Below are 11579 nucleotides of genomic sequence, written 5' to 3'. Positions count from 1 at the left end.
TTATGCCAAAGAGTAAATAAACCCACCAAAACCACACTTCATTTAAAGAAAATCCTTGCGTGTGGTGGTGAGGGAGGCGGGGAGGCGTTACGTGGTGCAGCAGCGTCCTGAAAATGCACCCGCTCCTCTGAGGCTGGGCACGGGCTGGCTCTCGGGCTGTAGGTAGGGACAGGTAGCATTCATGTCGTCCTTTGTAAGCCTTCATGGCCCCTGAGCCGTTTCAGAGCTCAGGACTGCCGACCCACCAAGGGTTTTCCTCAAATCTGTTAAGGGCTCATCGGGCATCATTAGCAAGGAAATACCCCATCCCGGCTTTTCCCTTCGGTGTGTTTGGGCTCTGTCGGGCTATACGCCCTTACGGGATAGGAGTGGCAGGGAAACACGGGCCTGCATATGTTTTTAATGGAAAAAGCAGTTTCATTTGATCCAAGTGGGGCGTTTGCAAGGATTTCTCTCGCCGCCCACCTTCAGGGCTGAGCTCTCTGCAATCCTGCGTGTAAGAACCAAAGCAGGTATTTGGGAAGAGCCTAGCCTAAACACCAGAATAAATACCACAGGTGATGAGAGAAAGCACGAGCGGAGATCCACAGCCCTGTAACAGTTATCCACTGGCTCCCTCACGTACTCCCACACTTCAGCTTCCCTTGTTTGGGCTTTATTTCCAGCAAGATTGTTGTTGTCTCCCCTGGCACAAAAGGGAAAACGTGAATAGGGTTATGCTCAAACCGCTCCAAAAGTGCTCAAAAATTGTACATGTATTAGCCTTCCGGAAAAGTCCGGGAGCCATAGGCAGTGCGCAAATCTATATGTTTTAAAAGAGAGGTGGAGGGAGCCTTGCAAGGACAAATAAGCAATAGGAAAATCATCTGGAGAGCAGAAAGTCTCAGAACTAAAGCTGTTGGGATTAACAGCGTCCAACCTAACAGCGTCACCTTAGAAATGATGTTATCGTTCTCACAGGGGTTTTTAGCCTCTTATCACTACTAAATTCCCCAAAATATTCCAGTTATAGAAGTCTCATATTACCTCTATTTATTTATTTTGTCAGATTGACTGTTTCCCTTGCTTGTGAAGCACTTTTTTAACACAGCTGAGACTAATTTTAGTTTTTTTTTAAGTCTCCTTAGAATTAAAAGTTGGCTGAAATAAGTCCATATAAGGTTTTCAGACTCTCTAGAGGCCCTTAATCCATAGTTCAATAAGGAATTAGTGCCAGCTTTATAAAGACACCAAGGTGCACATAAACACCTAACTGCTTTTAAAAGTCAGGCCCTTACTTAACAACAAATTTGGAGCAAAGCAGATGTTTCAAATAAGAGTTTTGTGACACTAGTTCCTATCTAGAGACTTGATCCTACCAATAGTTGCATGTGTGCTTAGTTTTATATAGCACATAGCTCCACTGAAATGGCACTGTACCACTCGCCATAGTAAAACTAAGCACATGTGTACTTGCTGGAGCACAGCCTGAGAGAGAAAAGTTAAAGAACTGGGTAGTTATTTGCTATTCCGGAGAGTATCATATGGATTGGTTAGTTTTGTTAAGTACCAGAAAAATCTGACAAGCAAAATAAAGTCCTTTTTTTTGGTGCAGCTTCCCCTCTGCTATGGCTACCTGTTTATCTACCCTTCGAATGAGTTCAGGGAAGCGTACCTGAACTGTGGGAAACATACAGCCTTTGGTGAATGCTACCAAACTAGCATATATCTTCTGAATATGAATTACAGAATATTAGTAAAACCATACCTCTGCCTTACAAGCGTCACAACCAGTAGAATATCTTAGTTCTTTACACATTAGAAAGTCATATTCAGTTAGCTTTCTGCATGAGAGACTTAAATGCAAGCTGAAGTATATGAAAAATAAATAGAAAAGAATGCTACTTGTGTTATTTTCTGAAAAAGGTGTTCGTCTAAAATGAGAAGGAGGAAGAAGAATGAAAACCCAGGAAAATAGGGTTAAGATAAATCCAATATATATAAACAATAACAAAAAAATCCCTGCAGCATCTGTTAATTTTTCTAAAAACACTGCAGTTTTCTTGAATGAACCTTAGTACATACACACAACCAACTGTTGCTAAATGCTATCTGCCAAAACAATAACATTTAATAATAAATTACTGGAAAGCAATAATAGAACACAAAGCATACTAAGAAGCAAATACATAAACCTGTACAAATAAAACCAGGGAAGGATTATACTATTAAAAGTAAAACAAGCTATTTACCCAACAACTGCTCCTCCTTGCCTCAGTTTCCCCATTTTTACAGCAAGGATAGCAGTATTTATGCCTTGAAAATAATACCCAGAAAAATTAATTAGCTCATTATTGCCAGTAATTGCAGCAGTCATTATGTACTTTGAGATAACTGGACGAAAGTACTGTAAGTCCAAGTAAAATGAGAATCCACTCAGGAAAGCAATAAGAAGAGGAATGCAGGGCCTTGAACTTTTATCATGGGATCTTGTTTGGCCTTAGCTGGTAGTTACTGAAATTTGTAAGCATGCCCAGCTGCTTTGAGGGCTACAAGGAACAAGATAAGATCCCCTCCTACTGCAAGGGTCAACATGATGCCCAGAGCTCAGGATCCCGGCGTCAGCGAGAGGAGCAGGCAGAGGAATAATCATCTCCCTCGGCTCGGAGGGAGCTGGGGCTGTGGCCTTCCCCTTCCAGCTGCTGGATGGAGAACCAGCGTGTGATCTCAAAGTCACCCGACCAACCTCCTCCCCTCCCTAAAGCCGTTCGGGAAATCACTTATACTAAATAAAACTTCCCCGCTCCCCTTTGGCAGGATTTGCCCCGCGGCCCTGAGGCCACGCAAGTGTCTCCGAAAAAGGGGGGCTCGTGGGATGGGGGACAGGGGACGGGGCACTCCCATCTTCTCAGCCCTGTTTCTGCCTGCAGTTTCCAGCTGTATTATCTTTTTCCCTGAGCTTTCCAGGGCTGCTGCCCGTGTCTGGCAGGTAATTTCTCCTGTTCCCCAGCTATCTCCTGCCGCCGCAGCTCTCTGCTCACACAGCACTGCTCCCGGGGAGCGAAGGAGGAATGACCCCCTTCTCCGTACCAGCGGGGAGATCTGCGTGTGGAGGGTCCTTCCTGGCACAGGTCAGAGGGGTGAGGAAATGACTTAAGGCTGCAGCTTTTGCAAGTAATGCCAGGGCGCAGCTATATTTCTGGAAAGCAAGAGCCAGCTGTGCCGGAGCAGAGAACATAGCTCAGCGCGGCGTCAACATTAAAACCCAGCAGCGTTTTGATATGAGACAAATTTTATTAAAACCATAAGAAGTAACCATCCAATAGCTGGTTCTTGCATCTAGCGTATACATAAAAGAAAGGGCTGGCTTTCTGACAGCAAGCAAAATGCTTTCAGTCCTCGGCCCCAGAAACACAGGCTTCCTCGGTCACACAGTTTTCAATAGCTGCAAACAGAGAGTTATGTTGCTAAATGTTAAGGGCTCAGCTGTTTACCAGAAGAATGTTTCCTCCCTGGAACACATGGTTTTGCTTAAAAGAAGTTCTCCAAAAAAGCCACTCTATTTCATTAGCAAATGCAACATTATAGTCCTAACAAACATGCCATGCAGTCTCCCCTTGCAAGAACGAAATAGAAAAAGAAGACAAAAATTGACCTCTCAATTTAAGAGAGGGGCAGAGGTACGCTCTGCCTAGGAAATACTGCAGCTTTGAGGTCTGGTGATCTAGAGCTGAATCTTGTGCTCTGAAATGTATATATCTTCATACATTGTTTTTATATTCTGGTTGACGTTGAAAGCACAAATGCGGAATAGGAGCGAGAGGCTTGCGTGCTCCCCCAGCTTTACCAAGGGCTGGCCAAATTGCTGCCTTTCACTTCCCAGGCTCAGCTCTCCCCTCTGTAACAGGGAGTTGATGCTACTCCCCCCTTACAGAAAGCTCATCCGAATCGTTGAATGATAATGTAATACTATTATATCTTCTGAATAAAATTACACTGAAATTAATGCGTTTACATCAGCAGTTGATTTATCCCAGAGTATTACGGGGACACAAGCAAGAGGTTCTAGAGGGAAGGTATAATATTTTTAATTAAGAGCCCTTGAACTTGCCACATGCTTTGAGCTTCTGGAAGGTGAAAGGATGGCAAATTTCTGAACAACTCGGTCAGCTCAGCACTGTATTTACAATGATCTGCTAAAAATGATCATTGTGCGATGGAGCTCAAGCTAACATGGGAAATCTGTGCTGAAAGAATTATAGTTATTGTAACGACCCGGAGGAAGCACGCTGTTCACATTCCTCTTACTGCTTTTGACTCTGGTATCCAATGGGAAAGTTCTTGATAAGCTTTATTGCACTGCAGAAGGTATAAACAATGTGCTTTGAAATCTGCTGAGCTTAAACCCAAAACTTGTCTTTTCATTTGTTTCCTGAATTGTCCCACAGATAGAAATCCACTGTCCACACGTGCTTATAAAGCTGTTATAGCTCCCCTTCCTTTGCTGTTTTTTCGTGTAGTGTTCCTTGATTCAGATTATATTTTTTACGTGCTAAACACTCTTCTACATGCTGAACTGCGATGCATTGATTGATGTCTGCAATCAAAACGCAAAGAGGGAAAAAGTAACATTTTTTTCTGATTTATTAGTTTTCATGCTTCAAGCTATAAAGTGATTCCTTCGATGGGGTCAGGCAGGAACTTACTCTGCAGCAGGGAAACATACTGAATCAAGAGGTTTTCAGTACAGAGGGTATTGGCCTTCTGACGGAGCTAATGGGACCCTGTTGTTCATGGGATAATACACTTAGTTAATCAACACGATCTGAGATGTTTTTACAGTTGCCATGGAAGAAAAATTTTCCACAGGAAATATAGGTCTGGTTGGGTGTTTTTTCTTTTTCTGCTTTTCTCTAAAAAGATCTTGTACTTTCTTGGCTTTTTGGCATGCTAGAAAAGGCAATGCCTTCACAAGTGCTTTCCTTCTACACGCAGATAAAAGTCAATAATTAACCACAAACACCAAAAGCCAATTGATTCTAACGCTACAACTCTGCGTAGAACAATAGGGTTAATCCTCAGTTCCTTACCTTCCTAATTTATATGGACTTATCACTTCTCTTCCCAGAAGTTCCCTCACAAACCCTCATGTTTCAACACCCATGAGGTTTTTTTTTCCTCGACCTCTTCTAGCAAGGGACACCGACATCAGGCAGCCCTGCACTTTCTGTTCTCATCCTCTGACCGCCCAGTACAAGAGACCTGTGAGCCTCGGAGAAGGGGCTACACTATTAAAAGTACCAAGAGAGCAGCAAGAAGGCAGAAGCTGTAGTGGCCCCCGGCAGCACACTTTTCCTCCTGGTGCTCTCACGTTGCCTGAAGCTCTGGAAAGATCATTTCTGCAGAGCTGGGCTGGTTTATGAGCTGACTAGTGATATTTACTCCAACCTCTTTTGCCATCTCAGACACCTTCCCTTTGATCTCAGGACAGGCATGGGAGAGGGATGCCACAGCGCACCCTGGATTAAATGCACGGAGGTGGACGCAAACAGCCTGTCAGTGGGATGTCAGGGGAGGGACGGTTGCCTGGTCAAGCACAGGCACCGCAATAAGGATGCAACCATCTGGGAGTAAAGCTGAAAACTTTTGAGACGGCTGGACCGGCTATTAAAAAACTTTCATACACTGGCAGGCCCCGATGAGAAGTGAAAGTCGTGGTTGGCACGATATTTTGGCAGCAAGGACTTGTTTATCTTTCATTAGAGCTGAAGAAACATTTAGGTAACTTTTTGGGGAACGTAGAGAGCTTTTCTAGTGATCAGAAAACTAACAATTTCAAGGTTGATGTTAGTCCTCTTTTGTCAATATTTATATGGCTGCAAATTTGTTGCTATTTAAGAACCAGCTTCAAGAAAGCCAAACGCAAAGTGTGAGACGCACAATCGGCATCACAAAATGACCAAAAGTTTGATTCTTTCATCACTGTGTATGTGATGAGTAAATGTTTTGTGCAAGCATTTGAGACCTGTACAAAGGGGCTTGGCCATGGACATTCTGCGTGGTGCTGCAGGGCCAAGCACCAAGCCGCAGGTGAAGCTTCCCTGGGCAAGCAGGGCACTGAGCTCCCCTGGGCAGAGAAAAATTAGTTGTCTCAGCAGGAGAAAAAAGGGTTGTAACATCGACCCCACGACAAATCCTTGCAACACCAACAACGCCCTGCTTCCACTGCTGCTGCCCTGCATGGTGAGCATCAGCCCCGTGTTTGGGAATGGAGAGAGGGGGCTATGCCTGGCCATGCTGGACGTGCTCCCAGTGTGCCTGCCGCCTGCCTCCCCGGGGACATCTTGGTGGTGATGTCTCAAACAGCTGCTCCGGCAAAAAGGACAGTGCTGCTGGGCATGTGGAAACGCAAAACTTAAAACACCAGAGTGAGTAGCCTAGCGAAAAGTCTGGCGGCTGGATGTGCCGGTTGTCTTGGCAGCTACGCAGGGTTTTTTTCTCGTTGCTCTGCTAGATGTAGGCATTTGAATTCCTACTGAAAAGAAACAGAGGTGCCCGAGGCTTCTTGTGATTCTGCAGTCAGTTCGCTGGTTCATGTGTCTTCCTATCTGTGGCACTGCCACAGATATATAAATATATATATATGTATCTTTCTATACCTCGGGAGAATAGATATTAAATGTGTTTTGTTTAGAATATTCAAGCCAACCCGGCATATTTAGCCCCTGCAAGAAAAATCTTTAAAAATTATTTGCACCGAGGTGAGCATCTCTCTATTCGCAGAGGAGTGCACCAGCTGCCAGAAGGTGAGACACGTGGAAGATTCCCTGTTCCCATGTGAAGGAGCTGAGCCAAGGGCTAACAATGGTGGCCTGACACTACGATATGAAGGGTGAGCGCCTCTGTGCTCGCGCGCGAGTATCCTGCATCGGTGCAAAACAGGCCCGTGGATTCCTCCGTCCCTCCTGGGTATTTCAATTAAAAGCCGGGGAGGAAGTCCAAGAAAATGCCTAAAATGGCTTGAGTCCTTCCTCACGATCTGGAAATGGAAGTTGGCGGTGACTTAACTCCAGCCCAGCCACCAAACCCCTCCCTCCCCGACTCTGCATCGCTCTGTTCGTTCCCAGCTCCTCTCCTGCATTTGCAAACAGTCGGCAGTGGAAACAGTGAAGCAGCCTGGCTTCGAACGCCAGGAACGCACAAGCAGTATGCAACTGCAGCAGTGACCGTCATCCACCCATCCTGGTGTCTAACCTAGAAAGAAGTGATTAAAATCTGACAGGGACAAGTCTTGATTATAAGCAGAGGAATGATATTAAAAGAGGCTGCTGCCAAGCCTGGAAACAAAGCCCAATTAAATCCTACCATTGACTTACATTGGCTTCAAACCAGGCCTCTAACAGCTTCTCCAGTAAAAAAAAAAAATAAAAATGCTTGTTTATAATTTTCTAAGCCAGTTCAGGCGATGTCTTCTGACCTCCTCACAAACCTAACAGATAGCAATATCCATGAAGAACAAGATTAACTAACTGAGTGGTCAGGAAAGCCGCATCCCATACTCACTTGCGGTGTGATAGCCTCTGTAATAGGTGGTTTTTTGCTGTTGATTCAGTTGTGGTTATGCAGTTGACCCAAATTTAAAAGCATCAACCCCGAACGAAGAGTCACCTGGACGTAGGGAGCAGCGGGAGCGTGTGCTCTGGTGGTGGGTGACTCCACGGGCACTAGCCCGGTTCCTTCTCTCTTCGTTCACTTCCATCCTGCGCCAAGTGTGAAGTCTCAGCCCTTCTGCTCAAAATTTCTAACTATCTCGGTGCAAATAAATACCCAATGAGAGCCTTTTTGTGGGATTCCAGCTGCCGCTTTCCTTCCACCACCCATCCATCTCACATAAAAGTCCATCAAGACTTGCTCTTCGTGTGGTACCTACCCCACGGGGGTTGTGATCTCTTGTGGCATCCAAGAGCTACGAGAATGCAAAAAATAAAGAACAGAATGAGATGCTTATGATCCCAGCAATGTGTTATTCAAAATCTTACAGTTCAAAATCTCACCTTCTCTTTCAGTTTACTTCGGTCGCAGCTCTTTCCCCAAGGACTTTAAAAGAGTTGGAGCTCTGCGTGCTTGCGAATGAAGGCTGAGGGAGGATAAATCATCCAGTGTGGGGCCCAGGATGCCCTCTCCTCTCCTCTTCAGTGGTGTAGCATGGAGAAAGATGTCCTCAAAAAATTTGACCGCTTCTGAGATGAAGCCTGCCGCGCCCCTCGTTCAGCAGTTGCCGCAGGGTGTCTTTGGGAGGTGCTGGAGACCAAACGTGCTCGGAGATGACTATTCACAGGGTGTGAGAGGTGTTGGCTGGAGAGCTGCAGAGCTGAGCTGCCTGCATATGCCTTACCCAAATTTACTGCTGCCCTCAGGTTTGTGACCTCAGTTACTGTTCAGTAGGGTAAACCTACCTTAGGTATTCCCTGCAGAGGTGATTAAAAAGGATGAGCGGATGAAGGCACACCTGAGCAAGGATATCGCTAAACTACTTATTTTTACTAAGCTAATTAAAGGCAGACCAATGAAGTGATCACACCGAGATCATGATTAAGATCAAATCAATAAATCAGTACATTCAAATGATCGGTCATCAGATTATATATCCATCTATCAAAGTGATTTGTGAAGTTGCCACTGAAGGAATTACTTAGATTTACTTAGATTACTTGTCTAGGGAGATTTTGAGATTTTGAGGAGGAGGCAGAGTCTTTTCAGGCTAAAACCCCAGCGAGCTTCCCAGCAGGTGCAGTGACCCCCCCTGGTGAAGAGTGTAGGTCTTCGAAGGATATAAGGATATATATCCTCCCTTCGAAAGATATATCTCCCCCGCTTCGAAGGGGGATGTAGCTGTTCATTCTTGTTTGGATTTTTTGCCAAGCTACATGACCCAGGTTATGTGGTAATCTTGTCTTAGCTCTGTTTGGGGAAGTAATGTGATAGGTATCTCCACGGTAACTTTCCTTTAACACATCTTCCTTAAACCTTCAGCTTATTTTAAAATGTATTAACATTTATTGTTTGTATATTTCCCATTTCACAAATGGCCCAGTTTTCCTCCACTGCTAAAGCAGAGGCAGTGGTCAGGGCAAACCCAGCTACTTCTGAATAATCTCATTTTCAACTCCGAAGATTGCCACCCTAATTCATTTACAACTTAATTTTAGTAGTCCTCCAAGCGTATTTTTCCCACCAACACATCCGTTCACCCATTCATACCAACAGAAAATCAGAAAAACAAGAAGTGAGGGAATCAGTTCATTAAAACAAAGGACAGTTCATTAAATAAACGTTGTTATTAAAAATAAACAACGTAATTTCATCTGCATCATTCCTTGGGGTTTTTAATTCATGTCTGTATTTCTTTGTTATGCCGAGCACAGCGTTGAAGGCTTCCTCCAGGCGCACAGCCTGGAGCCTGACGTGGTCCCAGAGCAGGCTGCAGCCTGCCCAGCCTGGTGAGAGCCTTCACTCGAGTCCAGTTCGTCTTCTCTGCACGGGTTATCCAGCGCAAGGCAGAGAGGTGATGTTGGTGTTTTTATTTTGGGGAATGGATCATTCAAAAAGAACCGTGTTTCCTGCATCGTTATCATTTGTATAGGTGTAACTTCTGTTTAGATCAGGTTCGGGCTGTACGGCTGGCGGGCCAGTTGTGAACCCTGGTGTTTTGGATGGTATCTGTCATCCAGGTCCCTCACAAGTTGTCCCATCAGCAAGTGACCCTTCATTTTACCTGATCATACCTTATCTAGTATAAAATATAGACATGTATGGGAGGAAGCCTTGTCAGTAAGGCAGATGCCAGTCTCGCAGCAGAGGTAAAGGAAGTATAACATGCTGTCAGCAGAAATCAGCTTTCAGAAAAATATCCTGCTCAACACGCTTTCTCCTGAGTACGTTTTCCTTGTGCCAGTTCCTCCTCCAATGCTGTCAGCAGTTGTTAAAATACTGCGAACTTTTTAATGGAAAAGAATTGGGGAACTAACTTTGGGTGAATTTTTTACTTACTCTCATGGTTTCTCACCTAAAACTACAAAATGCTGTTATTTTAATCAGTATTTGACCATTAAAGTCTTCCCAGGATTGACTCTAACTTGGGTCTATTTTCATCCCACAACCTCCAGTCCAAGCAAGGGTCAAAATGTATTTGAATTCCCAATTCATGGAGGCTCCAGGCTTGTTGGTAACGCAGTGAAGGCTTTTCACATTTCTTTGTCACCAATGTGAATTATAGTGTGCCTGAGGCGAAATGAGAGCCTTAAAAATAAAAAATGAAAATGTAAAATAAAAGATGCTCTGGTTCCCCTTTTGCAGAGGCGGCACAAATCAGGAGGTGAGCTCTGCACAGTGCTCTGGTAGAAAGCAATTTCCTGATTTAGGGTGATATGTAGCTAAGGATTTTGACTGATCTCATCTATATGTATATTCAGCCGTTCCAAGATGCTATTAGTAAGCATACCTGAAATTTGAATGTCTTATTTTATTTTATAAAGCCCCTTTTATATTATTTTTAGGGAGAGTTATACGTGTTACTTGCAGTCTGACACAGCATGGGGTCATCTGCAGGTTTAGCAAACCTAATCTTTCTTCTTTCAGGCAGATAATTTATATGAAAATGTACGGGCCTGTACCCGGGATGGATCCTAGCTCACCCTCACTCCATACAGCTCTTCATTTTGAAAATGAATCACTGCTAAAGACCAGAATAGCACAGGGTTTTGCCACCCATCTTCTACTAGTTTGATCCAGCGAGTTTCTCTTCATGGTTTAGGAGAGCATCGCGTGAGACCATGCCACAGCCTGGCTGGAGCCGAGCTGCGGCACATCTGGAGCTTCTCCTTTTGCCCCAGAGCCTGCTGTTAGTCTGCTTTAAGAGAAAGGAGGGCTGGTTTGGTATGGCTTGCTCTGGACATATCCAAGTTGGCTGCTTCTCATCTCGTTGCCATCTCCTGGATGTTTACAAATAAATTGATTATTTGTTCCAGAGTCAAAGTTAAGCTGACTGGTCTGTAATTCCCTTGGCTCCTCTCGTCTTCCCTTCTCTGTTGATAGGAACGCCTTTGCCCTTTTTTTACTTTTGGGGTGCCCTGACGTGTCCGTCACAAATTCCCCAAATTAACCACCTACTGTTCTGAGGTAATGTCTGTCAGTGCTGGGTGAAATTCCTCCTGCATAATGAGATTGAAAACATTTACCTCATGCAGGTGCTCTCAAACCGCTTCTTTCTTCCAGGCTTGCATCTCATTCCCTTCCTTGGCTGCCCGCGCAGCAGCAATATTCACTGAAGACTGATAATAAAAAAAGTATTAGCACTTTGACTTTATTGACATTATTTATCAATAGTATTTGCTATTTATTGAGTAGCAGAGCAATACTTTTCCTTACTCATCTTCTTATTACAGCGTGAGATGAAGTCCTCTGTGAACTGTGCCCTGTGCTGGAGTCAGGGGCGTCCAATGCTCTTGTTTTTATCGGTTCACGACAGGGAAGATTGTGTGGAGCCAAGCTGTTTGTTCTGGCCTCTGTCAGGTCTTTAACATATTTTTTTGAAGTTCTGG

Source organism: Pygoscelis adeliae, unplaced genomic scaffold, assembly GCF_000699105.1.
Source record: "Pygoscelis adeliae isolate BGI_AS28 unplaced genomic scaffold, ASM69910v1 Scaffold60, whole genome shotgun sequence".
NCBI classification, from domain to species: Eukaryota; Metazoa; Chordata; class Aves; order Sphenisciformes; family Spheniscidae; genus Pygoscelis; species Pygoscelis adeliae.
This window is presented reverse-complemented; position numbering follows the sequence as displayed.